The sequence below is a fragment of the Pseudophryne corroboree genome, chromosome 9 (genome assembly GCF_028390025.1).
Source record: "Pseudophryne corroboree isolate aPseCor3 chromosome 9, aPseCor3.hap2, whole genome shotgun sequence".
NCBI classification, from domain to species: Eukaryota; Metazoa; Chordata; class Amphibia; order Anura; family Myobatrachidae; genus Pseudophryne; species Pseudophryne corroboree.
Genome location: NC_086452.1, coordinates 429,614,306 through 429,640,215, shown reverse-complemented (window position 1 = coordinate 429,640,215; position 25,910 = coordinate 429,614,306). Strand labels below are relative to the sequence as shown.

Below are 25,910 nucleotides of genomic sequence, written 5' to 3'. Positions count from 1 at the left end.
CTAATGCACACAATTACGTGCGGTACAATCGTTTAGTACACAAGCAACTAATCTTATGTACTGAGCGACCAGTGGAATCGAAAATTTCGGCTGCGAATTCCTTCAGCCAGAGCTTATATGGCCTATATGGGTGTTGCACCAACCCTTTCTTGGTGTTGTGCCTGTGGACTGTATAGCGGACTTCCTTGTCTGCTGTACCTGAACCTGTTGGTCTGCTATGACCTCCTGGTCTGTTACAGTATGACCTCCTGGTCTGCTACACTCTAATGCTCAAATTGTATATTTAACCAGGGATGCCTCCCTAGCCACCATGTACGTCACTTACACGCATGTACCTCACGAGTACTCGACTTTTCTTGTGGTTCAACCTTAAAAATTGTAAAAACAAACACTCACTCACCGCATATACACTTTTGTTTCTATTTCTATTTCTGCGCAGAAATTTCTCTTTAGACCAGATGTGTTACAAATTAGGAGAAGGATCTATTAATTTAAATTTGGAATAAAAAAAAAAAATTTGCGCGATTTATCGCCTGGCGTTATTTACCGCGTGGCGCTACTTATCGCGTTGAGAGGAGAGAAAAAAAAACTTGTGATTTGAGTTACGTGGGCGTACCCGTACGCTCCGTTGCGTAATATACGCTGCGTGCGTCGGCCCTTGGATTGCGTACGCAAGTCTCAGTCTTTTGTTAGAGACACGTGTACGCAAAGCAAAGATCCACCGTAACACAATTTATACGTTTATCAACTATAGAACTGGCAAACAGGAGAGTGACATACGAAAATACACCAATGAAAAGGAAATGCAGATATATATGTGTGCGTGCGTGTGTACGCAAGACAGAAAAATAAACAGTTTTAAAAAGACACTATTGTTTTGTTCTTACCTCCGGTTCCCGGATTCCTTCAGCACCCTTTACTAAGAGAAGCAGACGCTTATCCAAACAGCACTACGAGGAATATGATCTCCCGCCCTTTGCTGCTGGATAATGTCTGCTGAAATTACCTAGTGCAGATATGTGAAGGACAGGGCGAGCCGCCAATTGATAAAGCTAAATATTTATCGTATATAATACCCTTTATGAGGTCTAAGAACACTATACGCTATTTATGTATGAAGTACCGTAAGGGTACGCTAGTTGCGTAACAATCGCTTTGCCGTGATCGAGACGCTCAAGCGTCACGTTCACTCACGGCCAAGAGATCACAGGCAGGCACGTTATTGGCTGTTAACTAAAGTAATGATTCGCTATAGCGTAGCGAACGCTCGGGACCACGAGGAGATCACCAGCGGAGCTGACGCTCACTATATTAAACCTTTGTATCTAAACCATAAACAGTGTATTGTGCAGTAAAACCTTAGTGTAATGTTAGAGAGTAAATGCAACACAGTATAACCTTATTACCTTAAAAGCTGTTTGAGCGTCACCGACGCTCTGAGAATACTTAATACTATAAGAAACACACAGATACCGTGCTCAGGGTCCAACGCCTAAAATATATATTATGAATGCTATACTTGCAAAAGAGTTAAACACAATACAAGTCATACACTACAATATAACATAGACTACCTAACCAGATAACTACACAGGAAATACAATACAATACAATTTAAGGGAAAATGAGTGAGAAAGAGAAGGAGAGAGAGAGAGAGAGAAATTGAGAGAGATTGGCCCACAATAACAAGAAGATCAATATAGTTGCGGAGAAACACTTACGCACAAGGGGAAACGATCGCATGCGCCTCGATATCCAGCTCCCGATTATCAGCAATGAGAACCGTTGAAGAGAGTGAACTGGATATGGTCGGCCTGCCTATTTATGCCCCACACACAATGCAATTCAATGGTCCCTACAATCTTATTGTTCATTGGACACAGGAATTCGACTTCGCACTATAACAAAAGGTCATAGGTTGATTCATACAGGTGGGTTGTGACTGTTTCCAACTGTTCAGGTGGGTGGGATACTGAGTTTCCCGCCGCATGACTAAATAAGAACAAATAATAGTAAATGGACATAAACTTCTTATGTCCATAACTATTCGCACGAGCGATTAATCTGCTCCAAACCAACACCGGAATATTGCTATTTAAATACTCTTCCGATGGGTACCAAACACCACTGTATGACCCCTGTTAGACCCTTCGTACAATACAAAGAGGGATCTCTCTGTTCAGGAACATGCTATGTTAACTAAACTTTCAGAATCTATCAAAGGGACCATGATCTACAAAATACATTATTACTGAAAATATGTAACGATTGAGTCGCACGCTACGATCACATAAACTCTACCGTAAATACGCATACCGTGCGCCTGCGGGTGCCCGCGACTGTGAGTATGCGCACGTACGGGAGAGCGTACGCATGCGCAGCGCGGACCAGAATGAGGTGCAAATATGGCAGTGTGTATAGAGATATTTTTCTGACTTTGACACCGAGATGGTGTTTTTTCTTCAAAGTGTCATCTCGGGTATTTACTAAACTCAAATCACGGCAGTGATGATGGCATTCGTATTTTTTTGTAAGTCCAAGAAAAAAAATACGAATGAATAGACCATCGGTCAAATACGCCTGGAATTTGGTAGTTACTAAAAAGTGTAATTCACAAACACTGCCGACAATAGCCAAACACTGCCGTGAAAAAATACAAATCGTGAAAAAGTGCTAAAATAAAACAGACCTGCTTTTTTTTTACCATGTTCTGATAGGCATGCACGGATCCATGAGATCCGTGCATGTTTATCAGTGGGAAGGGGTGGGAAAGTGTTAATTTTTTTGGAAAAAAAAGCGTGGTGTCCCCCCTCCTAAGCAAAACCAGCCTCGGGCTCTTTGAGCCGATCCTGGTTGAAAAAATATGGGGAAAAAAGTGACAGGGGTTCCCCCATATTAATCAACCAGCACCGGGCTCTGCGCCTGGTCCTGGTTCCAAAAATACGGGGGACAAAAAGCGTAGGGGTCTCCCGTATTTTTAAAACCAGCACCGGGCTCCACTAGCCAGGTACATAATGCCACAGCCGGGGGACACTTTTATATAGGTCCCTGTGGTCCTGGCATTACATACCCAACTAGTCACCCTTGGCCGGGGTACCCTGGAGGAGTGGGGACCCCTTCAATCAAGGGGTCCCCCCCCCTCCAGCCACCCAAGGGCCAGGGGTGAAGCCCGAGGCTGTCCCCCCCATCCAAAGGCAGCGGATGGGGGGGCTGATAGCCTTTTTGACAAGTGTTGAATATTGTTTTTAGTAGCAGTACTACAAGTCCCAGCAAGCCTCCCCGCAAGCTGATACTTGGAGAACCACAAGTACCAGCATGCGGTGGAAAACCGGGCCCGCTGGTACCTGTAGTACTACTACTAAAAAAATACCCCAATAAAAACAGGACACACACCTTGAAAGTAAAAGTTTATTACATACATCCACACCTCCATACCATACATACTTACCTATGTTCTCACAAGGGTCGGTCCTCTTCTCCATGTAGAATCCATGGGGTACCTGTTGGGAAAATTATACTCACATAATCCAGTGTAGATCGGTCCTCTTCTGTGCTATTTGTAATCCACGAACTTTGCAAAATAACAAAACGAACACCCGACCACGCACTGAAAGGAGCCCCATGTTTTCACATGGGACCCCTTTCCCCGACAGCCAGGAACCCCCCCCCTGACTTCTGTCTAAGAGGGTTCCTTCAGCCAATCAGGAAGCGCCACGTCGTGGCACCCTCCTGATTGGCTGTGTTCTCCTGAAGTGTCTGTCAGGCAGCACACGGCAGTGTTACAATGTAGTGCCTATGCGCTCCATTATAACCAATGGTGGGAACTTTGTGGCCAGCGGTTGACCGAAAGTAACCTCACCGCTGACCGCAAAATTCCCACCATTGGTTACAATGGAGCGCGGTGGGGGGCGTGCGCACAGCGTCTATTCACTTGAGACAGGAGGAGAGGGGGCATGCCAGCAGCTCACGGAACGCTGGGCATGCCCCCTCAGTGACCAAAACGGGGGCGTGGCTCGTGACTGCGGGTCCTCCGTGAAGCCACACCCCTTTTCAATAAGCCACACCCCTTATCGGGAGCGCGCCCGCGTCCCTCTTTCAATATTTAGAAAGTTGGGAGGTATGTCAGTGTGAGGGCTGGTAGTATACTCTGTGTGGGTGCTGGTATATTCTGTGGAAGGGCTGGTCCCTCTACTGCTGGCATGGTGTACATCCCTGCTCCCTGCAGATGCTGTGACTCTATGACTCTGACTCCTCCCAGTGTTATACACACAGTCACAGATCTGGGCTATTATATAGGAGATTCTTCAGACACGTAAATAGTAAATAAAAGTGGGCTTGTGTGCTTTGCAGTAAAACTCTGCTTTAAAGTGGTAGCCATCTCCCCCCCCCACTCAGCACATAGCGCGATGTGTGCTGAGCAAGGGGATGGGGACGGGAGGGGGGGGTGCTCATTTCACACAGCAGGGAAGTGAGCGATCTACTAGATTGTGCCTGCATGCAGGCCAATCTAGTACCGGCGATAGAGACGCGCGGGGCCGTGCATCGCTATCGCTATGGGTATACACACAGAGAGATCCGTGCTTAGGGCCTAATTCAGATTTGATCACAGCAGCAAATTTGTTAGCAAATGGGCAAAACCATGGGGGTAATTCAGACCTGATCACTAGGCTGTGTTTTCGCACTGCGGGCAATCAGGTCAAAACTGCGCATGCTTATGCACCACAATGCGCTGGCGTGTCGCATGGGTACAAAGCAGAACGCCGCTCAGCGATGGGTTTGTGCGAAGAATCCATTTGCATGGGCGAACGCAAGGAGATTGACAGGAAGAGGGCGTTTGTGGGTGGCAACTGACCGTTTTCTGGGAGTGGTTGGAAAAACGCAGACGTGTACATGCATTTGCAGGGCGGGTTTCTGACGCCAAATCCGGTCCCGGACAGGCTGATGTGATCGCAGCGGCTGAGTAAGTCCTGGGCTGCGCAGAGACTGCACGAGAACTGTTCGTACGGATCTGCTACACATGCGATCGCACACTTGCACAGCTAAAGTACACTCCCCTGTAGGCGGCGACTATCTGATCACAGCAGTGCAAAAATCGCCCCCATGTGCACTGCAAATTAGCCCCCATGTGCACTGCAGGGGGGGGGGGGGGCAGATATAACATTTGCAGAGAGAGTAAAGGGGGGTACTCACGGAGCGATTGCTGCGTAAAATCTAAGCAATCTGACTAGATTGCTTAGATTTTAAGCAGTGTTCTCTCCGTGTGTACCCCCACAGCGATAGCGATGCGCAGCCCCGCGCATCGCTATCGCTGGTGCTAGATTGGCCTGCATGCAGGCTCAATCTAGCAGGTCGCTCCTTTCACCCACTGGCTGAAATGAGCGGCCCTCCCGTCTTCCCCCGCATGCTCAGCACACATCTCTCCCCAAATCAAGCCGTGAATACGGGCCTTTAGATTTGGGTGGGTTATTTTATTTCTATGCAGGGTAAATACTGGCTGCTTTGTTTTTACACTGCAATTTAGATTTCAGTTTGAACACACCCCACCCAAATCTAACTCTATCTGCATATGTTATATCTGCCCCACCTGCAGTGCACATGGGCCCTCATTCCGAGTTGATCGCTCGCTGGCTGCTTTTAGCAGCAGTGCAAATGCTAAGCCGCCGCCCTCTGGGAGTGTATCTTAGCTTAGCAGAAGTGCGAACGAAAGGATCGCAGCGCTGCTACAAAAAAGATTGTGCAGTTTCTGAGCAGCTCCAGACCTACTCCTAGCTAGCGATCACTTCAGACTATTTAATTCCTGCACACTCCCGGAAAACGGTTAGTTACCTTCCAGAAATGCCCACTTCCTGTCAATCACTCAGCGATCAGCAGAGCGACTGAAAAGAGTCGCTCGGCCTTGTGTGAAACTGCATAGTTTTTTGTGAAAGTACGTCGCGCGTGCGTACTGCGGCCCATACGCATGCGCAAAAATGCTGCTTTTTAGCCTGATTGCTGCGCTGTGAACAACAGCAGCTAGCGATCAACTCGGAACGACCCCCATGGTTTTGCCTATTTGCTAACAAATTTTCTGCTGTGATCAGGTCTGAATTAGGCCCTTAATTTTTTAGAAATTAAGCCCAGATCTCTCTGTTTGTACCCCACTTAGGGGTCTATTTACTAAGACTTGGATGGAGATAAAGTGCATGGAGATAAAGTACCAGACAATCAGCAACTACCTGGCATGTCACTGCCTGTGTTTGAAAAATGACAGTTAGGAGCTGATTGGCTGGTACTTTATGGGGGGGTAATTCCAAGTTGATCGCAGCAGGAAATTTTTTAGCAGTTGAGCAAAACCATGTGCACTGCAGGGGGGGCAGATATAACATTTGCAGAGAGAGTTAGATTTGGGTGGGTTATTTTGTTTCTGTGCAGGGTAAAATAAGAATTTACTTACCGATAATTCTATTTCTCGGAGTCCGTAGTGGATGCTGGGGTTCCTGAAAGGACCATGGGGAATAGCGGCTCCGCAGGAGACAGGGCACAAAAAGTAAAGCTTTCCGATCAGGTGGTGTGCACTGGCTCCTCCCCCTATGACCCTCCTCCAGACTCCAGTTAGGTACTGTGCCCGGACGAGCGTACACAATAAGGGAGGAATTTTGAATCCCGGGTAAGACTCATACCAGCCACACCAATCACACTGTACAACCTGTGATCTGAACCCAGTTAACAGTATGATAACAGCGGAGCCTCTGAAAAGATGGCTCACAACAACAATAACCCGATTTAGTTAGCAATAACTATGTACAAGTATTGCAGATAATCCGCACTTGGGATGGGCGCCCAGCATCCACTACGGACTCCGAGAAATAGAATTATCGGTAAGTAAATTCTTATTTTCTCTATCGTCCTTGTGGATGCTGGGGTTCCTGAAAGGACCATGGGGATTATACCAAAGCTCCCAAACGGGCGGGAGAGTGCGGATGACTCTGCAGCACCGAATGAGAGAACTCCAGGTCCTCTTTTGCCAGGGTATCAAATTTGTAGAATTTTACAAACGTGTTCTCCCCCGACCACGTAGCTGCTCGGCAAAGTTGTAATGCCGAGACCCCTCGGGCAGCCGCCCAAGATGAGCCCACCTTCCTTGTGGAATGGGCCTTAACAGATTTAGACTGTGGCAGGCCTGCCACAGAATGTGCAAGTTGAATTGTGCTACCAATCCCACGAGCAATCGACTGCTTAGAAGCAGAAGCACCCAGCCTTGTTGGGTGCATACAGGATAAACAGCAAGTCAGATTTCCTGACTCCAGCCAACCTGGAAACTATATTTTCAGGGCCCTGATAACATCCAGCAACTTGGAGTCCTCCAAGTCCCTAGTAGCCGCAGGTACCACAATAAGCTGGTTCAGGTGAAACGCTGACACCACCTTAAGGAGAAACTGGGGACGAGTCCGCAGCTTTGCTCTGTCCGAATGGACAATCAGATATGGCTTTGTGAGATAAAGCCGCCAATTCTGACACTCGCCTGGCCGAGGCCAGGACCAACAGCATGGTCATTTTCCATGTGAGATATATCAAATCCACAGATTTGAGTTGTTTAAACCAATGTGATTTTTTAGGAATCCCAAAACTACGTTGAGATCGCCCAGTGCCACTGGAGACATCAAAGGGGCTGTATATGCAGTACTCCCTTAACAACTTCTGGACTTCAGGAACTGAAGCCAATTTCTTTCTGGAAGAAAATCAACAGGCCGAAATTTGAACCTTAATGGACCCAATTTGAGACCCATAGACACTCCTGTTTTCAGGAAATGTAGAAATTAACCTAGTTGAAATTCTTCCGTGGAGCCTTCCTGGACTCACACCCTGGCACATATTTTCACCTAAGTGGTGATAATGTTGTGCGGTCACCTCCTTCCTGGCTCTGACCAGGGTAGGGATGACCTCTTCCGGAATGCCTCTTTCCCTTAGGATCCGGCGTTCACCCGCCTTGGCGTCAACGCAGCTGCGGTAAGTCCCGGAACAGACACGGTTCTTGCCGAATCAAGACCCTTCTTAGTATCTCTTGAAGTTCCGGGAACCAAGTCCTTCTTGGCCAAACCGGAGCCACGAGTATAGTTCTTACTCCTCTCCTTCCTATCATTTTCAATACATTGGGTATGAAAAGCAGAGGATGGAACACATACACCGACTGGTACACCGACGGTGTTACCAGAGCGTCCCAGCTATTGCCTGAGTGTCTCTTGACCTGGCGCTTCAGGTGGGACGCCATCATAACCACCTTTGGTCTTTCCCAACGGTTTACAATCATGTGGAAACTTCCAGATTAAGTTTCCACTTTTCCGGGTGGAATTCATTTATGCTGAGGAAATCTTCCCAGTTGCCCACTCCCGGAATGAACACTGCTGACAGTGTTATCACATGATTTTCCGCCCAGTGAAGAATCCTTGCTGTCATTGCCCTCCTGCTTCTTGTGTCGCCCCGTCTGATAACGTGGGCGACTGCCATGATGATGTCCTACTGGATCAGCACCGGTTGACTTTGAAGCAGGAGTCTTCCTAGGCTCAGAGCATTGTAAATTGCCCTTAGCTCCAGTATATTCATGCGGAGAGAAGTCTCCAGACTTGACCACACTTCCTTGGAAATTTTTTCCCTGTGTGACTACTCCCCAGCCTCTCAGGCTGGTATCCGTGGTCCCCAGAACACAGTCCTGAATGCTGAGTGTGCTGCCCTCTAAAAGATGAGCACTCTGCAGCCCCCACAGAAGAGACACCCTTGTCCTTGGAGACAGGATTATCCGCTGATGCATCTGAAAATGCGATCCGGACCATTCGTCCAGCAAATCCCCTGAGATCTGCCGAATGGAATCGCTTCGTAAGAAGCCACCATTTTTCCCAGGACTCCTGTGCATTGATGCACTGATACTTGGCCTGGTTTTAGGAGGTTTCTGACTAGGTCGAATAACTCCTTGGCTTTTTCCTCCCGGAGGAACACCTTTTTCTGGACTATGCCCAGAATCATTCCTAGGAACAGCAGACGTATCGTCGGAAAACAGCTGCGATTCTTGGAATATTTAGAATCCAGTCGTGCTGTCGTAGAACTACTTTAGATAGTGCTCTTCCGACCTCCAACTGTTCTCTGGAACTTGCCCTTTTCAGGATATCGTCCAAGTAAGGGATAATTTAGATGCCTTTTTTCTTTGAAGAAACATCTTTTCGGCCATTACCTTGGTAAAAAGCCCGGGGTGCCGTGGATAATTCAAACGGCATCGTCTGAAACTGATATTGACAGTTCTGTACCACGAACCAGAGGTACCCTTGTTGAGAAGGGCAAATTTGGACATGGAGGTAATCCTTGATGTCCAGGGACACCATATAGTCCCCTTTTTTCCGGTTCGCTATCACTGCTCTGAGTGACTCCATCTCGATTTGAACCTTTTATGTAAGTGTTCAAAGATTTCAGTTTAGACTATGTCTCACCAAGCCGTCTGGCTTCAGTACCACAATATAGTGTGGAAAAATAATACCCTTTTCCTTGTTGTAGGAGGGGTACTTTGATTATCACCTGCTGGATATACAGCTTGTGAATTGTTTCCAATGCTGCCTCCCTGTCGGAGGGAGCCGTTGGTAAAGCAGACTTCAGAAACCTGCGAGGAGAAGATGTCTCGACTCTCCAATCTGTACCCCTGGGATAATACTTGTACTATCTAGGGGTCAACCTGCGAGTGATCCCACTGCGCGCTGAGACTCTTGAGACTACCCCCCCACCTTGAGTCCGCTTGCACTGCCCCAGCGTCATGCTGAGGACTTGGCAGACGCGGTGGAGGGCTTCTTTTCCTGGGAAGGGGCTGCCTGCTGCAGTCTACTTCCCTTACCTCTATGTCTGGGCAGATATGACTGGCCTTTTGCCTGCATGCCCTCATGGGAAAGGAATGATTGAGGCTGAAAAGACGGTGTCTTTTTCAGCTGAGATGTAACTTGGGGTAAAAAGGTTGGATTTCCCAGCTGTTGCCGTGGTCCCCAGGTCCGATGGACCGACCCCAACTAACTCCTTCCCTTTATACGGCAATACTTCCATGTGCCGTATGGGATCTGTATCACCTGACCACTGTCGTGTCCATGACATCTTCTGGGTGATATGGACAACGTACTTATCTTGATGCCAGAGAGCAAATATCCCTCTGTGCATCTCACATACATATATATAGAATGCATCCTATTAAATGCTCTATATGAATAAAATATTTTCAGTCAGGGAATCCGACCAAGCCAACCCAGCACTGCATCTCCAGGCTGATGGCGATCGCTGGTCGCAGTATAACCACCGTATGTGTGTATATACTTTTTAGGATATCTTTCCAGCTTCCTATCAGCTGGCTCCTTGAGGGCGGCCGTATCTGGAGACGGTAACGCCACTTGATAAGCGTGTGAGCGCCTTATCACCCTAAGGGGTGTTTCCCAACGCGCCCTAATTTCTGGCGGGAAAGGGTATAACGCCAATATTTGCTATCGGGGTAACCCCACGCATCATCACACACTTCATTTTATTTTATCTGATTCAGGAAAAACTACAGGTAGTTTTTTCACTCCCACATAATACCCTTTTTTGTTTTACTTGTAGTATCAGAAATATGCAACACCTCCTTCATTGCCCTTAACGTGTGGCCCTAATGAGAAATACGTTTGTTTATTCACCGTCGACACTGGATTCAGTGTCCGTGTCTGTGTCTGTGTCGACCGACTGAGGTAAATGGGCGTTTTTAACGCCCCTGACGGTGTTTCTGAGACGCCTGGACCGGTACTAATAGTTTGTCGGCCGTCTCACGTCGTCAACCGACCTTGCAGCGTGTTGACATTCTCACGTAATTCCCTAAATAAGCCATCCATTCCGGTGTCGACTCCCTAGAGAGTGACATCACCATTACAGGCAATTTCTCCGCCTCCTCACCAACATCGTCCTCATACATGTCGACACACACGTACCGACACACAGCACACACACCGGGAATGCTCTGACAGAGGACAGGACCCACACTAGCCCTTTGGGGAGACAGAGGGAGAGTTTGCCAGCACACACCAAAACGCTATAATTATATAGGGACAACCTTATATAAGTGTTTTCCCTTATAGCATCTTTATATATATCTCAATATCGCCAAAATCAGTGCCCCCCCTCTCTGTTTTAACCCTGTTTCTGTAGTGCAGTGCAGGGGAGAGCCTGGGAGCCTTCTCTCCAGGCTTTCTGTGAGAGAAAATGGCGCTGTGTGCTGAGGAGATAGGCCCCGCCCCTTTTTCGGCGGGCTCGTCTCCCGCTATTTAGTGAATCTTGGCAGGGGTTAAATATCTCCATATAGCCTCTGGGGGCTATATGTGAGGTATTTTTCGCCAAAAAAGGTTTTCATTTGCCTCCCAGGGCGCCCCCCTCCCAGCGCCCTGCACCCTCAGTGACTGCCGTGTGAAGTGTGCTGAGAGGAAAATGGCGCACAGCTGCAGTGCTGTGCGCTACCTTTAGAAGACTGCAGGAGTCTTCAGCCGCCGATTCTGGACCTCTTCTTACTTCAGCATCTGCAAGGGGGCCGGCGGCGCGGCTCCGGTGACCATCCAGGCTGTACCTGTGATCGTCCCTCTGGAGCTGATGTCCAGTAGCCAAGAAGCCAATCCATCCTGCACGCAGGTGAGTTCACTCCTTCTCCCCTAAGTCCCTCGTTGCAGTGATCCTGTTGCCAGCAGGACTCACTGTAAAATAAAAAACCTAAGCTAAACTTTCTCTAAGCAGCTCTTTAGGAGAGCCACCTAGATTGCACCCTTCTCGGCCGGGCACAAAAATCTAACTGGAGTCTGGAGGAGGGTCATAGGGGGAGGAGCCAGTGCACACCACCTGATCGGAAAGCTTTACTTTTTGTGCCCTGTCTCCTGCGGAGCCGCTATTCCCCATGGTCCTTTCAGGAACCCCAGCATCCACAAGGACGATAGAGAAATACTGGCTGCTATATTTTTACACTGCAATTTAGATTGCAGATTGAACACACCCCACCCCAATCTATCTCTCTCTGCACATGTTATATCTGCCCCCCCTGCAGTGCACATGGTTTTGCCCAACTGCTAAAAAATTCCCTGCTGCGATCAACTTGGAATTACCCCCTTTATCTGCATCCAAGCCTTAGTAAATAGACCCCTTAAATCCAATCTCCCAATCTGGCCCCAGGCTAGAAAAGGTTGTGCACCCTAGGGCATTGAGTGGCAGCCCAGAGGAAAGACCATGTATTCTTATTTATGGGGACATCTGTCACTTTTCTTATTAGAAGTTCTCCAATTAAGGTGGTCATTCCGAGTTGTTCGCTCGGTAATTTTCTTTGCATCGCAGCGATTTTCCGCTTATTGCGCATGCGCAATGTTCGCACTGCGACTGCGTCAAGTAAATTTGCTATGCAGTTAGGTATTTTACTCACGGCATTACAAGGTTTTTTCTTCGTTCTGGTGATCGTAATGTGATTGACAGGAAGTGGGTGTTTCTGGGCGGAACTGGCCGTTTTATGGGAGTGTGCGGAAAAACGCTGCCGTTTCTGGGAAAAACGCGGGAGTGGCTGGAGAAATGGAGGAGTGTCTGGGCGAACGCTGGGTGTGTTTGTGACGTCAAACCAGGAACGACAAGCACTGAACTGATCGCACTGGCAGAGTAAGTCTGGAGCTACTCAGAAACTGCACAGAGAAGTGTTTTCGCAATATTGCGAATCTTTCGTTCGCAATTTTGATAAGCTAAGATTCACTCCCAGTAGGCGGCGGCTTAGCGTGTGCAATGCTGCTAAAAGCAGCTTGCGAGCGAACAACTCGGAATGAGGGCCTAAATCTGTAAATACTGCTATACTGCACGTTGCAGTAGTAGTATACTCTGCCTAGCATCACGCACTAATTTAACCTTTCTTACCAGGCTATGCTATGTTGGAACATTGTAAAAAAATATTGTCAAGTTGACATATCTGGAACTAAGCTGGAAGAGGATGTGAAACAGATTATAAAACACAGATGCAAATTCTGAAGAATCCTATGGGACTATTGGGGACATTGCTGACCCGGAGGACTATGCGATGAGAGGTTAATAAGAGACAGAAGTTAATATTAACGTTGTGGACTCCAGCCAATACTAGACTGAGATTGAGTACTTTTTTTAAAGGGTGTAATAGATGAGAAGGAACATACGATGTGACGTTACCTGTGAATCACTTATTCATTAATATATAACAGACATCATCTGTGACGTATTTGTCGAACTTGATAATTTACTATTGGTTCACCGTATATAAAAAATAAGGAAATGAAATGAATATTTAATTGAACAGTTCTGTTACATAACAATTCCCATATGTTTTCATCCAACACATCAAAAACTTTAGAGGCTCTGCATATTTAAATGTATCTATAGCCTAATTACTGTGGTGGTCATTCTGAGTCGTTCGCTCTGTAAATTTCTTCGCATCGCAGCAATTTTCCGCTTAGTGCGCATGCGCAATGTCCGCAGTGCGACTGCGCCAAGTAAATTTGCTTTGCAGTTAGGTATTTTACTCACGGCTTTTTCATCGTTCTGGTGATCGTAGTGTGATTGACAGGAAATGGGTGTTTCTGGGCGGAAACAGGCCGTTTTATCGGCGTGTGGGAAAAAACGCTACCGTTTCCGGGAAAAACGCAGGAGTGGCTGGAGAAACGGGGGAGTGTCTGGGCGAACGCTGGGTGTGTTTGTGACGTCAAACCAGGAACGACAAGCACTGAACTGATCGCAGATGCCGAGTAAGTCTGAAGCTACTCTGAAACTGCTAAGAAGTGTGTAATCGCAATATTGCGAATACATCGTTCGCAATTTTAAGAAGCTAAGATTCACTCCCAGTAGGCGACGGCTTAGCGTGAGTAAATCTGCTAAAATCCGCTTGCGAACGAACAACTCGGAATGAGGGCCGGTGTTCATAATGATGCGTTGGAATTGTCATCGGTCCGACTGAAATCCAAATCAACCTCCAGTGTGAAAATATTGTTATTTAAATGTGTGTCAGACATTTGTTATTAACATTAAAAAAGTGGCATACTGTACAATGATAGACTTACAAAGAAGACAAAGGCCGAAAAATAAAGACATGGATGCAACATTCGGCACAAAATATTCGCTACTTATTTATAAACAGTAAAGGGGAGGGGGGGAGACCGGATGGGGGCAATGAAAAGGACGCCTAGAATCAGCGCAATCCATCAGTGCACCATAACCAAACATCATGCACTGCAGACAGAAACCGCCATGGGTGAAATGCAACAAAGCAAACACAACACAAATGGTATCTAACTCAACCTTCTAACTTGACTTCACGCCCGTGACGATGATGACGCTGCCTTGTTCATGTGGTACAGCCAACTAGCAGCCAATGAAGGTGAGTTCTCCTGAAACTAAGCAGGTTCCCGCCAGACAAACCTCTGAAAACTGGTAACTTTTCTGACACCCAGGGACGTGCAGTCAGGGGAGGCAAAGGAGGCAGTGACTCCCCTGTCATAATGATTAAAATATTAAAAAGAAGATATTTATAACACAGTCTGTTATAAATATCTTTTTTTATTATTTTAATAATTCTCCCCCCCTGTGGCTGCGTGTGAGGGACAGCTGGGAGGCAGCGGGAGAGGTGCCTCCCGCTGCTAACACTGAAAGTCCGGGCAGCGGGGGGCAGGCAGGGGGCGGGGCGCAGCAATGGGCTGTGAAAGCCCATTGAAAATGAATGGGGAAGCGGCACCTATACTGGTGCCGCAATGACAGGGGCGTGCATTCAGTCCCGATGAATGCACGCCCCTGTCAGTGCCCCAGATGTGATTGGCCCAGCGGATCCAGTGCTAGATCCGCTGTCCAATCACTAGCAAGCCCCCTTCCCGGCTGCAGAAGGCACCGTAGGCTGTGTGGGCGCCCGCTGCAGCCAGCACCGCTGACTGACACCAGAGGTCATAATTGACCCCTAGTGTCTGAGCGGCGCTACTATGGGAGAGACGTCATGAGTCATGACGTCTCTCCCATAGTACAGCAGAGACGAGCCTGCGGACGGAGACGGAGGACAGCGCTGCAGGAGCGGTAAGTATGTGTGTGGTTTTTTTTTTTATGTGTTTGTGTTGGGGGCAGAGCAACGGGCACAGCAACTGGGGGGCACAACTATAAGGGGCACAGCAAAAGGGGCACAACTACAAGGGGCACAGCAACAGGGGCACAGCAACTGGGGGGCACAACAACAAGGGACACAACAACAAGGGGCACAACTATAAGGGGCACAGCAACTGGAGGGCACAGCAACTGGGGGCACGACTACAAGGGGCACAGCAACTGGGGGGCACAGCAAAAGGGGCACAACTACAAGGGGCACAGCAACTGGGGGGCACAACTACAAGGGGCACAGCAACTGGGGGGCACAACTACAAGAGGCACAGCGACTGGGGGCACAATTACAGGGGTCACAGCTACTGGGGTCACAGCTACTGGGGGCAAAGCTACAGGGTGCACATCGACTGGGGTCACAGCGACTGGGGGCAAAGCTACAGGGGGCACAGCGACTGGGGGCACAGCGACTGGGGGCACAAGTACTCGGGGCACAGCTAGGGGGCACAGCTATTGGGGGCAAAGCTACAAGGGGAACAGCAACTGGGGGGCACGACTACAAGGGGCACAGCAACTGGGGGGCACAGCAAAAGGGGCACAACTACAAGGGGCACAGCAACTGGGGGGCACAACTACAAGGGGCACAGCAACTGGGGGGCACAACTACAAGGGGCACAGCAACTGGGGGGCACAACTACAAGGGGCACAGCGACTGGGGTCACAGCTACTGGGGGCAAAGCTACAGGGGGCACAGCGACTGGGGTCACAGTTACTGGGGGCAAAGCTACAGGGGGCACAGCGACAGGGGGCACAAATACTCAGGGCACAGCTAGAGGGCACAGCTATTGGGGGCAAAGCTACAAGGGGCACAGCGACTGGGGTCACAACTACTAGGGGCACAGCGACTTGGGGCACAACTACTCAGGGCACTGCTACAAGGGGCACAGCTACAACGGGCACAGCTACAGGGGTCACAACTACTGAGGGCACAGCCACAAGGGGCAAAGCTACAGGGGGCACAGCTACAAGGGGCACAGCGACTGGGGGCACAACTACAGGGGGCAAAGCTACTATGGGTATAGCTACTAGGCTCACAACTATCGGGGGAGCCTGCTCCATCATCCCAGCTAGCAGCAGCACTCTCCCCTGTCTATGCTAACGTCCTCCCGCGTCAGCGAGTGTATAATATTCATTCATTTCTCTCTCTCCTCCTGTGTATTACTTTGTAAGTATCATTTACATTTTTACAGGTACCGGCCCTATTGGATTCTACTGGACAAGTGGACGTGACCGGCGTGGGATGTAGGTAAGTAATCTCTCTCTCATTTTTACAGGAACCACCTATTGGATTCTACATGGACAAGTGGACGTGACCGGCGCGGGATGTAGGTAAGTATGTGTGAGTGTGTAAGTGTGTTTTAATAAATTTTTACTTTCACATGTGTGTGTTGTGTTTTTATTTGGGTATTTTGTTGTTGTTGTAGAACTACAGGTACCAGCGGGCCCGTTATTTTCCCGCATGCTGGTACTTGAGGTTCTCCAAGTACCAGCAAGCGGGGGGGGGGGGGGAGGGAGGCTTGCTGGGCCTTGTAGTTCCACAACAAAAAGCAATATTCTTTTTTATACACACTTATGGCTATCAGCCCGGCACCCACCGTCCAGGGGTGCTGGGGACAGCCTCGGGCTTCACCCCTGGCCCTTGGGTGCCTGGAGGGGGGGACCTCTTGATTTAAGGGGTCCCCACTCCTCCAGGGAACCCCGGCCAGGGGTGACTAGTTGGGGGGGGTTAATGCCACGGCCGCAGGGACCTACATAAATGTGTCCCCCGGCTGTGGCATTATGTCCCTGGCTAGTGGAGCCCGGTGCTGGTTTAAAAAAATACGGGGGACCGCTACATCTTTTGTCCCCCGTATTTTTGGAACCAGGACCGGTCTAAGAGCCCGGTGCTGGTTGTCTAAATACGGGGAACCCCTGTCCAATTTTTTCCCAGTATTTAAACAACCAGGACTGGCTCAAAGAGCCCGAGGCTGGTTATACTTAGGAAGGGGGACCTCACACATTTTTTTTTTACATTTTTTAACCCATTCAGACCCTTCTCCATTAAGTAAATGGAAGCCCTGGACAACAAAGTTGCATTCATGTCCTCCTCCCACTCCCTTCCCAAACACTAATTTTTTTTTTTTCTATAAAAATGTACAATATATCACAAGTATGATGAGCAGGCAGGCAGCGGGCATTGGTGGAATTGGATTGAGATGCAAATTAGTGGCAGAGGGCTGGGTCAGTTGATGGTAGGCAAGTTTGTAAGCCATTGGCGGTGGCAGCAGGCATCGGCTCAGAGGCAGTAGCGGGCATTGGCTCGGCGGTGGTAGGGGTCATCGGCAGGATTCAGCGGACATTATGGCTGTAGTGCCTCACCAGCCTCTGACCTCACCGCACGCCACTGCTGACACCGCCTACTTAAAATGCAAAAAGTCAGAAGTATCATGTGGCCCCACTTTCACGGTCTGTATTTCTACTGAAAATCAGAATTGAGCAAGCTTTTGCTCTTCCCTCCATCTCTGATCCACTTGCTAGAGTGGGAGAAGCGAAGATTTGGAGGGGAAGGGGGGAGGGGGGGGGGGGGTTGCGTCTGGTTAATAGTGACCCAGGCTGTCAGTATTTAATGAATCAGTCTGGTTGTTGTATTAATACTTAATTTATATTTCCATTTGGACTGCGGTTGGAAAAAGATTCCCATGTCAGTCCCAAAGAGGAAAGCAACGAACGTTCGTATTTCTTTGACGTTTATTTGTATCAATGTTTGTATTTAATGGTATTTTAGATTGGAAACATGATTGACTGTGCATCAGTGACCAGCCACATTCCTACACTAGTGCGGCGTGTAAGTTGTTATGTCTGATGTAAATCTGGAGCACACACAATTTAGGTGTATCTCGGGATGCACAAAGCTGAACATACTGTCGGTATGTAAACATGCTTTCCATGCGTACGTGCAACGCTGTACAAATGTGTTGCTTTGCAGAGTTGCTGGCGTTTGACGCGCCGCCAGATGACAGTCCTAACATTGACATGCTTCCCTTGAATGCTGCTACCCTTTCACATGACACGCCTTAAGGTTCATCTAAGTGTAGAGGATGAATAAGGAGAGCTAATTGCTGCCGGCACAGTCAGACTGCTTCCGTCTGCTGATGTAACTAAAGCTGGGAGTTTTATGTAGTATCATGTTGCCAAACATGTACATACATACTCATATGTAGCAATATCTGGTGAAATATCTAGTTTAGGGCCTGATTGCAATTTTCCTCTGACTGCGCACGCCTCAAAAACTGCAAACGGGGCTTGTGCGTGTGTCGCACAACGCCTCCACACTAGCCTGTAGCGCAGTCCGGATAGTGTCCTGATTGGGAGCCTAATGTGAAATTGGTGTCTATGGGCGGCTTGTGGGGGTATGGGACTCCAGGTCGGCACCAAAAAGGTCAACACACCTTAGGTCGACACCAATTCGTCGACACACCTTAGATCGACACCTGAAATAGGTCATGTACAAAAGTTCAACATGAACAAGGTCGACATGAGGTTGTAATGTTTTTTTTGTTGTCGTTTTCTTCATAGAGTGACCGGAAACCCCAATTAGTGCACCGTATCCCCTCGCATGGCTCGCTTCGCTCGCCGTGCTTCGGGCAAGGTTACCGTTCCCAATTGTAGTCCACGTGGATCGTAAAGTATGAAAAAGTTCAAAAAAATGGGGGGGAAAAAAGGAAAAAACTCATGTTGATCTTTTTCCATGTCGACCTTTTTTCCATGCTGACCTTTAGTCCATGTCGACATATCACAGGTGTCGACATAAGGTATGTCGACCAACTGGTGTCGACATACGGGGTGTCGACCGTTCCGGGTCGACATGGAGTCCGGATACCGCCTGTGGAGGCACCTGACTCAGGCCCATGTATGTAATGAATCATGCTATTACAGCACTTTGTGAACATTTTAATAACCAGTTAACAAATGTAGATAGAAGAGGGATAGATAGAGATCAATGCGTCAGTAACAAATAGGTTGACCCCATATGGCTGACATGCATTAGGCGACTGGTTCAAAGGGTCAACAGGTCGACATGAAAAAGGTAGACACCACAAACGATTGACAGGTACAATACAGTTAAAAGGTCAACACTGAAATGGTCGACACAAAAGGGTCAACACACTTTTTTGGGGGCGTAAGGGGGGGTTGGGTGTAATTTTGTATGTTTAGCCACATGTAATCCAAATCAGTGGAATCGTGTACCCTCGCGGGCTCTCCACATTTGCCACACTTCAGGATACTATTCCCAATCGTAGTCCACGTGGATGGTAAATGATGAAAAAGTTCCCCAAAAAATTGGACCCCCCCAAAAAAACTAATGTCGACCATATGTGTGTCGACAATTGTCATGTTGACCATTTGAACCTGTTGACCTCTCACATGTTGACATTTTGACAATGTCTGCATTTTGTACCTATCATCCCCACAAAAAAACGTACGTCATCCATATGTGTGTCGACCATTGTCATGTTGACCATTTCAACCTGTCGACCTTAAGCACTGTCCACCTTTTACATGTAAACCTTTTGACCATGTCGGCATTTTGTACCTGTCAACCCCACAAAAAAAGTACGTTGTCCATATGTGTGTCAACCATTGTCATGTTGACCATTTGAACCTGTCGACCTTAAGCACTGTTGAACTTTTACATGGCCACCTTTTTGACCTTGCCTGTCTTTTGTACCTGTCAACTGAATGCAAGCCGACCATATGGTGTTGACCTATTAACTGTCGACCTGACTGTCGACTTATCATCCAGAGCTCGATAGATAGATGGAATATATATAGATAGATATACATAATAATCCCTTCTCTAGTGATAACCAGTAATCAGTGCAGGACCTGGACATGTAGCTGGAGGTGATACTACATCAGTATTATACCAATGTTCCTATTGAATGCAGGAGACCTGCCGAGCTTGGGAGGAGGGGCGTGGACACGACCAGAGCAGAACATGATAGGGGCGTGTTATGCAAATACAGTCCTGCAGCAGCAGCAGTGTAGGAGGCGTGGTTAGGGGCGGGCTTTTCTCCATGAGTTTGGGAGAGAGCAGCGGAGGCAGATTTGGAACCTGGGACTGGGAAGAGAAGCCTGGAAGCCGCTGCCGCCGCCAGGGAGTGATGCTCGGGACGGGATGAGACTTCCAGCAATCACACCCGGGGTATCCGAGCACCACGCTCGCCTGCTGAGGGTGCAATAAATAAAAGGGATCTGGGAGAACAGAGGGGCAACCGATCCCATACTATGCTGGACTACAGAGAGAGAGCCAGTAACTGCTGCTGAGAGAGCATGAGAGTGCAGGCTGAGACGTGAGTGAGAGGAGGTGGTGACAGAGACATACATAGGGACAGCACCAGCCACCCCTCTGCAGCCTCTGTGCACAGATCTCAGCTTAGACTGTCCCTGGAATACCTGCATATTCATAGTGAGTGGCCCCCTGTGGATTATTAGACCTCCCTCTGAGGAAGAAGAGCTTGCACTCAGGTAAGAGGTATGCAGGGAACTGTTATGCCTATGTCCTCCCCATAGGTCAGTGCTGAAAAGGTTTATACTGTGAGCATGGTCCAGCTCCATAACCTGCCATTGTCATTATTATTGCCTTATGTACAATGCACACTTACCTACATGTGCCGTTTCCTGTATGTGCAAGGTATTTGCATGCCCATCATAGCCCGCCCTGGTCATGGCAGACCTCTGGCAGATTGCAGAATGTTGTGACACCTTGCCACCTCAGGCACATACACCATTCACCCCTATATTATGTTATCCACCCTCCTGCAGTAAAATACATCCCTCAGTACCAAAGTTTGCATGTGTCCTGTATATAGGACTGAGGTGTTGCTGTAATTCTTGTTCCAGCGGTGCTCTGCAGACCCAGCTGTGCTGGTAAGTAAGAGGTTAATGGGTTCTGCTTTTTAACAACCAAGTTTCAAGTGTTATCTGGTCTCTGAGACTCCTGGGACCCCTGTGACCAGGGATTTGTGTTATTGGGGTGGAAGCAATTCAGTCATATTAAATCTTCAGAATAAAACCCAGTGGGAGAAAAATAATTGAATTCGAAGTTCCTGGCGTACAGAGCAGAGCGATAATTTAGCTATGAAATAGGAGCAAAGGTTTGATGTATGGTGTTTCACGTCAAGAAGAATATTGTGATTAATCTTTGTCCCAATGATAAGCGCAACTGTTCCTTAGAGATGTAAATCCACAATTGTCTAGACAATAAGTGTGTGTTGTGTGGAGACAAGTGTATGTGTATATATATATATATATATATATATATATATATATATATATATATATATATATATATATATATATATATATATATATATATATTGCTATTGTTACACGTATATTGACTGTTCTCCTAGAATCTTGTTAATCACTTTTTTTTTTTTTTTTTTTTTTTTAATATGATTTCGCAGAATAACATCTGTGGTTATATAGGATGCATTGTGTATGAGATGCTACAGTATTTTGTTTTTGTAACCCCCACCCCTATCCCTCTCTGCCCCCTGTGCCCCTTCCCCTGCTCTCCTTCCCCTGTAATATGAAATTCCCTGATCATTAGTTTTTTTACCACCCAAATTCAGGTCAAAGTACATTTGACTTTGCTGTTGCAACTTAGCTCTATTGTTCTAATAGGTTGGAGCATGTGCTGCGTTGCCTTATAGGTGAATTGCCTAAAGTGCCCTTGGGTGCTCTTGGGAAGACCAATAAATCATGCCAAATTTTTGCTACTTATAAGAAAGCAGAAATGGCCTTTTGGGAACCCACCTTCCCTGTGCAACACTGGTGTCTGTCTGAGCAGCCTAGCGATCTTGGAAGTACGGTAGTAGCCTGGGAAATTGGAAATGCCTTTGTCCTTGTGTGTGTGAAGCGAATCTGAGTGATAGGGACTGTCAGTAAAACACTATCCCTGTTTGTGTGTTGTGGAAATTAGACTATTGATTTACAGCCAAATAATCTATTTTAACCCTTGTGCTTGACAAATTTAATTTGCCTTCTGCAAAATGGAGACCAAAACTTCAGTATAGAGCCTTTGTGTACGGATCCTATTCCATGACGCTTGGGAACTCACTTGGAAATATGTCATACTGACACAATATAGAGTAAACTCAGTATTGGCTGAGAAAGTATAGCTGCACTACGGTCACGCACAAAAATATGACTACACTACGGTCATACACAAAAAAAGAGAGACTTTGCAATGGAAATAGAGCATTCTGCTGCAGAGAGAGTGTGTAGTGTGTGTAGAAAATTCTAATTGAGTTTTTGTGCAGAACACTAATTGTTGCATCCTTTTTCATTCAATGAGATTTCATTGTTTGCGTGGGCAATTTCAGAACTTTAGACCTGTGCTTCACCATTTGTGACCGTGAGAAGAGGGGTTAATGTTATAATGGCAGAGAGGCTAATTGGTGGCCAGTGGAAGTTTTTTTTGGGCTGAACATGTGACCATACCCTTTTGGAATGTACCATCTTTATAAAGAATGTGTCATTCCTCCGACCTCTTCTATAGCTGGATCATTCATTATCCAACCTAGGCTCCAGCCTACTGCCTGGTGGGTATTAAGGAGCCAGGATTACCGTAACCAGTTTTTAGGGTTTGTTATTTAGGGGTCTATTCATGAACAAATGCGATGTTTTGGTCTAACTCATCACCAAGCATTGCATTTGTATGTCTGAGTTTTTAGCATATCTTTACCGCAATTCATTAATCCCTGCCTGAATTCTGTCACGTAGTGCTAACCTGCCCGTCCACGATGCCCTCTTCTCTGCTCCTGCCGCGCCTGCTTTGCTGGATTCTCTTGCGCATGCGCATTACCTTACAGAGCATCATGCCCTGCGCCCGCATAGGACATCTGCCCCCAGCCAGACGGAATTTTGGTCTGCCTGCTACCAGAAGCGGTGCAGGTTGGGGAAAATGGGCGGAGCTAACTGACGAGAGTGGCCACTTATCATTGTGAAGCTAGGAGAATTAACTCCAGAATGTATTAATATCGCAGTAGTTGGAACCATGTGCCCTTATTTATCAATGAGTGATAACTTTCACTGTGAGTGATAAATTGCACCAGCCAATCAACTCCTGCCTGCCATGTCACAGGCTGTGTTTGAAAAATGACAGTTAGGAGCGGATTGGCTGGTGCAATTTATCACTCACAGTGAAATTTATCACTCATTGATAAATAAGGGTATTGGTGCGAAAAAGTCACCCCACTGGCGTTCTCATGACCTGTATTGCATCAGGAGCGCGCTGACTCGATATCTCTTTGCTAGGTTGCAGCTCCAATGAGTAAATGCGAGATTTCAGGAATGGCCGCAAGAAGTCACAGAGATGAACTGCACATGTGCAAACACACTGGCAAGACAGATAGCGTAGTGGTTAGCATTACTGCCTTGCAGCACTGTCACTGTGGTCTTCATGCTAGGCTGTTTTAGCAGGGTGCTGTGCCCTGCCCCTTTAGCGGCACCCTGCTAAAACAGCCTACCATTGCTGCCACTACGTGAATAGATGCCGCATGCATGCACATTAATAAATGGAGAGCTTGTTGGAGTTAGTGGCACATCCCAATTAGTGACTTCGAGGACCGCACCCATTAGTGAAATCGAGCGCCCCCTCCCTCACTACCTGTCCTGCACCCTGCACCTGGGCGCCCTGCCCTAATACTCTGGAAACACAATGAGATGGACAGTTTGGAGGAGAGAAGGAAAAGGGGGGACATGATAGAAATGTTCAAATATATCAAGGGTCTTAACAAAGTTCAGGAGGGAAACATTCTCCAAATGAAGAGAAGTATTAGAACTCGAGGACATACACTGAGACTGGAGGGGGGAGGTTCAGGGGAAACTTAAGGAAAAATTACTTCACAGAAAGGGTAGTAGATAAGTGGAATAGCCTCCCATCAGAGGTGGTAGAGGCTAAGACTACAGCAATTTAAACATGCTTGGGATAGGCATATGAATATCCTTACAAAGAATTAAGGTTCAAAAAGGGTTGAGATAAAAAGGATAAAAAAAGGGGCAGACTAGATGGGCCAAGTGGTTCTTATCTGCCGTCAAAATTCTATGTTTCTATGTTAATTCCCGGTCATGGTCCATCCATGTAGAGTTTGTATTTTTGCCGTGTCTTTGTGCATGTTTCCTCCCACACTCCCAAAACAGCATACTCATAGGCTAATTGGCTTCTGACCCAAAAAATGAACCATACCTTCCCCCTTCCCGAGTATACTTCCCTTTATCCGGAAAGTGGGTCCCTTCACCACGGCCGGCGCCATCTTACCAGTGACATCTTCGGGAGGATGGCATCGCACAATGAAAGCTCTGGAGAGTCTCTGCTCTCTAGTGCACATGTTCTATCTTCCCAAATATATTCTGGAATATGTCGCTGGAGGAGGGGTATTTGTTTCCCAGAGCAAGCAAGGTAGGAAGCAGTTGCCCTACCCGGGCGCCTCCCCCCTGGATTGGAAGCCACCCACTGTGGGACATGGACACACCTCCTTTAAGGCCACGCCTCCATGCCAGTAGTTGGGCCCAGAGTGGCTCTCTACGGCCCTGTATGTTTGTTCAAGAGAAAGGGAATATAGATTGTAAGCTCCAGTGGGGCAGGGACTGATGTGAATGACTGAAATATTCTCTAGAAAGTGCTGCATAATGTGTGTGATCTTTATAAATAACTGATAACAAATATTTCCGAGTGCCCGGAGGTGGCACTATGAGTAATCATTACACCATCTGCAGATGACGTTACCTGTCACTTGTAAAGTTCAGCTTTGCTTCGTTTGGCGTGTTGCTTTGCATTATAAGGTGAAAAACAAGTTACTACTGGAGAAATCTCTTGATTTCTCCACGGCCTGCCTTTTAATAAATGTGATGAAGCAGTAATGACACATTTTTTTTGGGTGAACGTATCTGATAAAGAGGTTATCACCGCTAGATACAGGTTAATCCAGTGCTTCTTGCAATCTGTTGGGACCTAACATTGTAAAGTGTAAATAGTCTATTAAACCTGAGCCAAGACAGAGAGTAGTGCGGACTTTGGGTGAAACTGTATACATGTTTGGGGCTAGCGTGGGTTAATTGGACACAGGGGATACTGTGTGAATATTGTCTTGCAGGTAGGAACTAGAGAGGCCTGCAGCCAAGCCACAGTCCCTACACTTACCCTTGTTTTATAACCTGTAAGGAGTTGTGCTAGTGGCAGCCTGCATTACAAAAAAGATGCTTCATCATGGTAGGAGTGAGAAGGAGGCATTGGGATTCTTTTGTTCCCATTGTTGCAGGGTGGTGAATGAGCTGGGAAGTTGGGGGGAGGGTGGATAGTGGAGCTGCTTATCGTCTATTCAGTAACAGCTGCTAACTGAATACCTTATCGGAGGCAGCTCCATGGGGAAAGGCTGAGAAGGGATGGACTCCTGGATTCGGCACTGAAGTGGAAAGAAAATGTACCAGCTTTTTTTTGGGGGGGTGGTAGGAATTATAACAGTGCCATACGTGTCACCTGCTGCAGGTGGCGTTGTTTTCCCTGGTGGTGTTTTACTGTTAGTTTATTGGAATTTGGTTTGGAAAATTGGAGTTTATGCACATTTGTGAATTTCAGGGATAGCATCCAATAGAATAGGAGATGTGCATTATGTAGGTGTGTAGAAGCACTTTCTCACCTGTGAACTTGGGGCCTAATTCAGAGTTGATCGCAGCAGCAAATTTGTTAGCAGTTGGGCAAAACCATGTGCACTGCA

General features: G+C 47.4%; 1 protein-coding gene across 2 annotated transcripts in view; it reads left to right on the top strand.

Moving 5' to 3' along the window:
• Nucleotides 1-20,224: 20,224 nt before the first annotated feature.
• PLXNB1 (plexin B1) overlaps nt 20,225-25,910 on the top strand; it is a 332,504-nt gene continuing 326,818 nt past the window's right edge. For both annotated transcript variants that reach the window (XM_063941019.1, XM_063941017.1), the window contains exon 1: nt 20,225-20,655. The gene's annotated coding sequence lies outside the window, so the exon portion shown is untranslated. The remainder of the gene's footprint in view (nt 20,656-25,910) is intronic.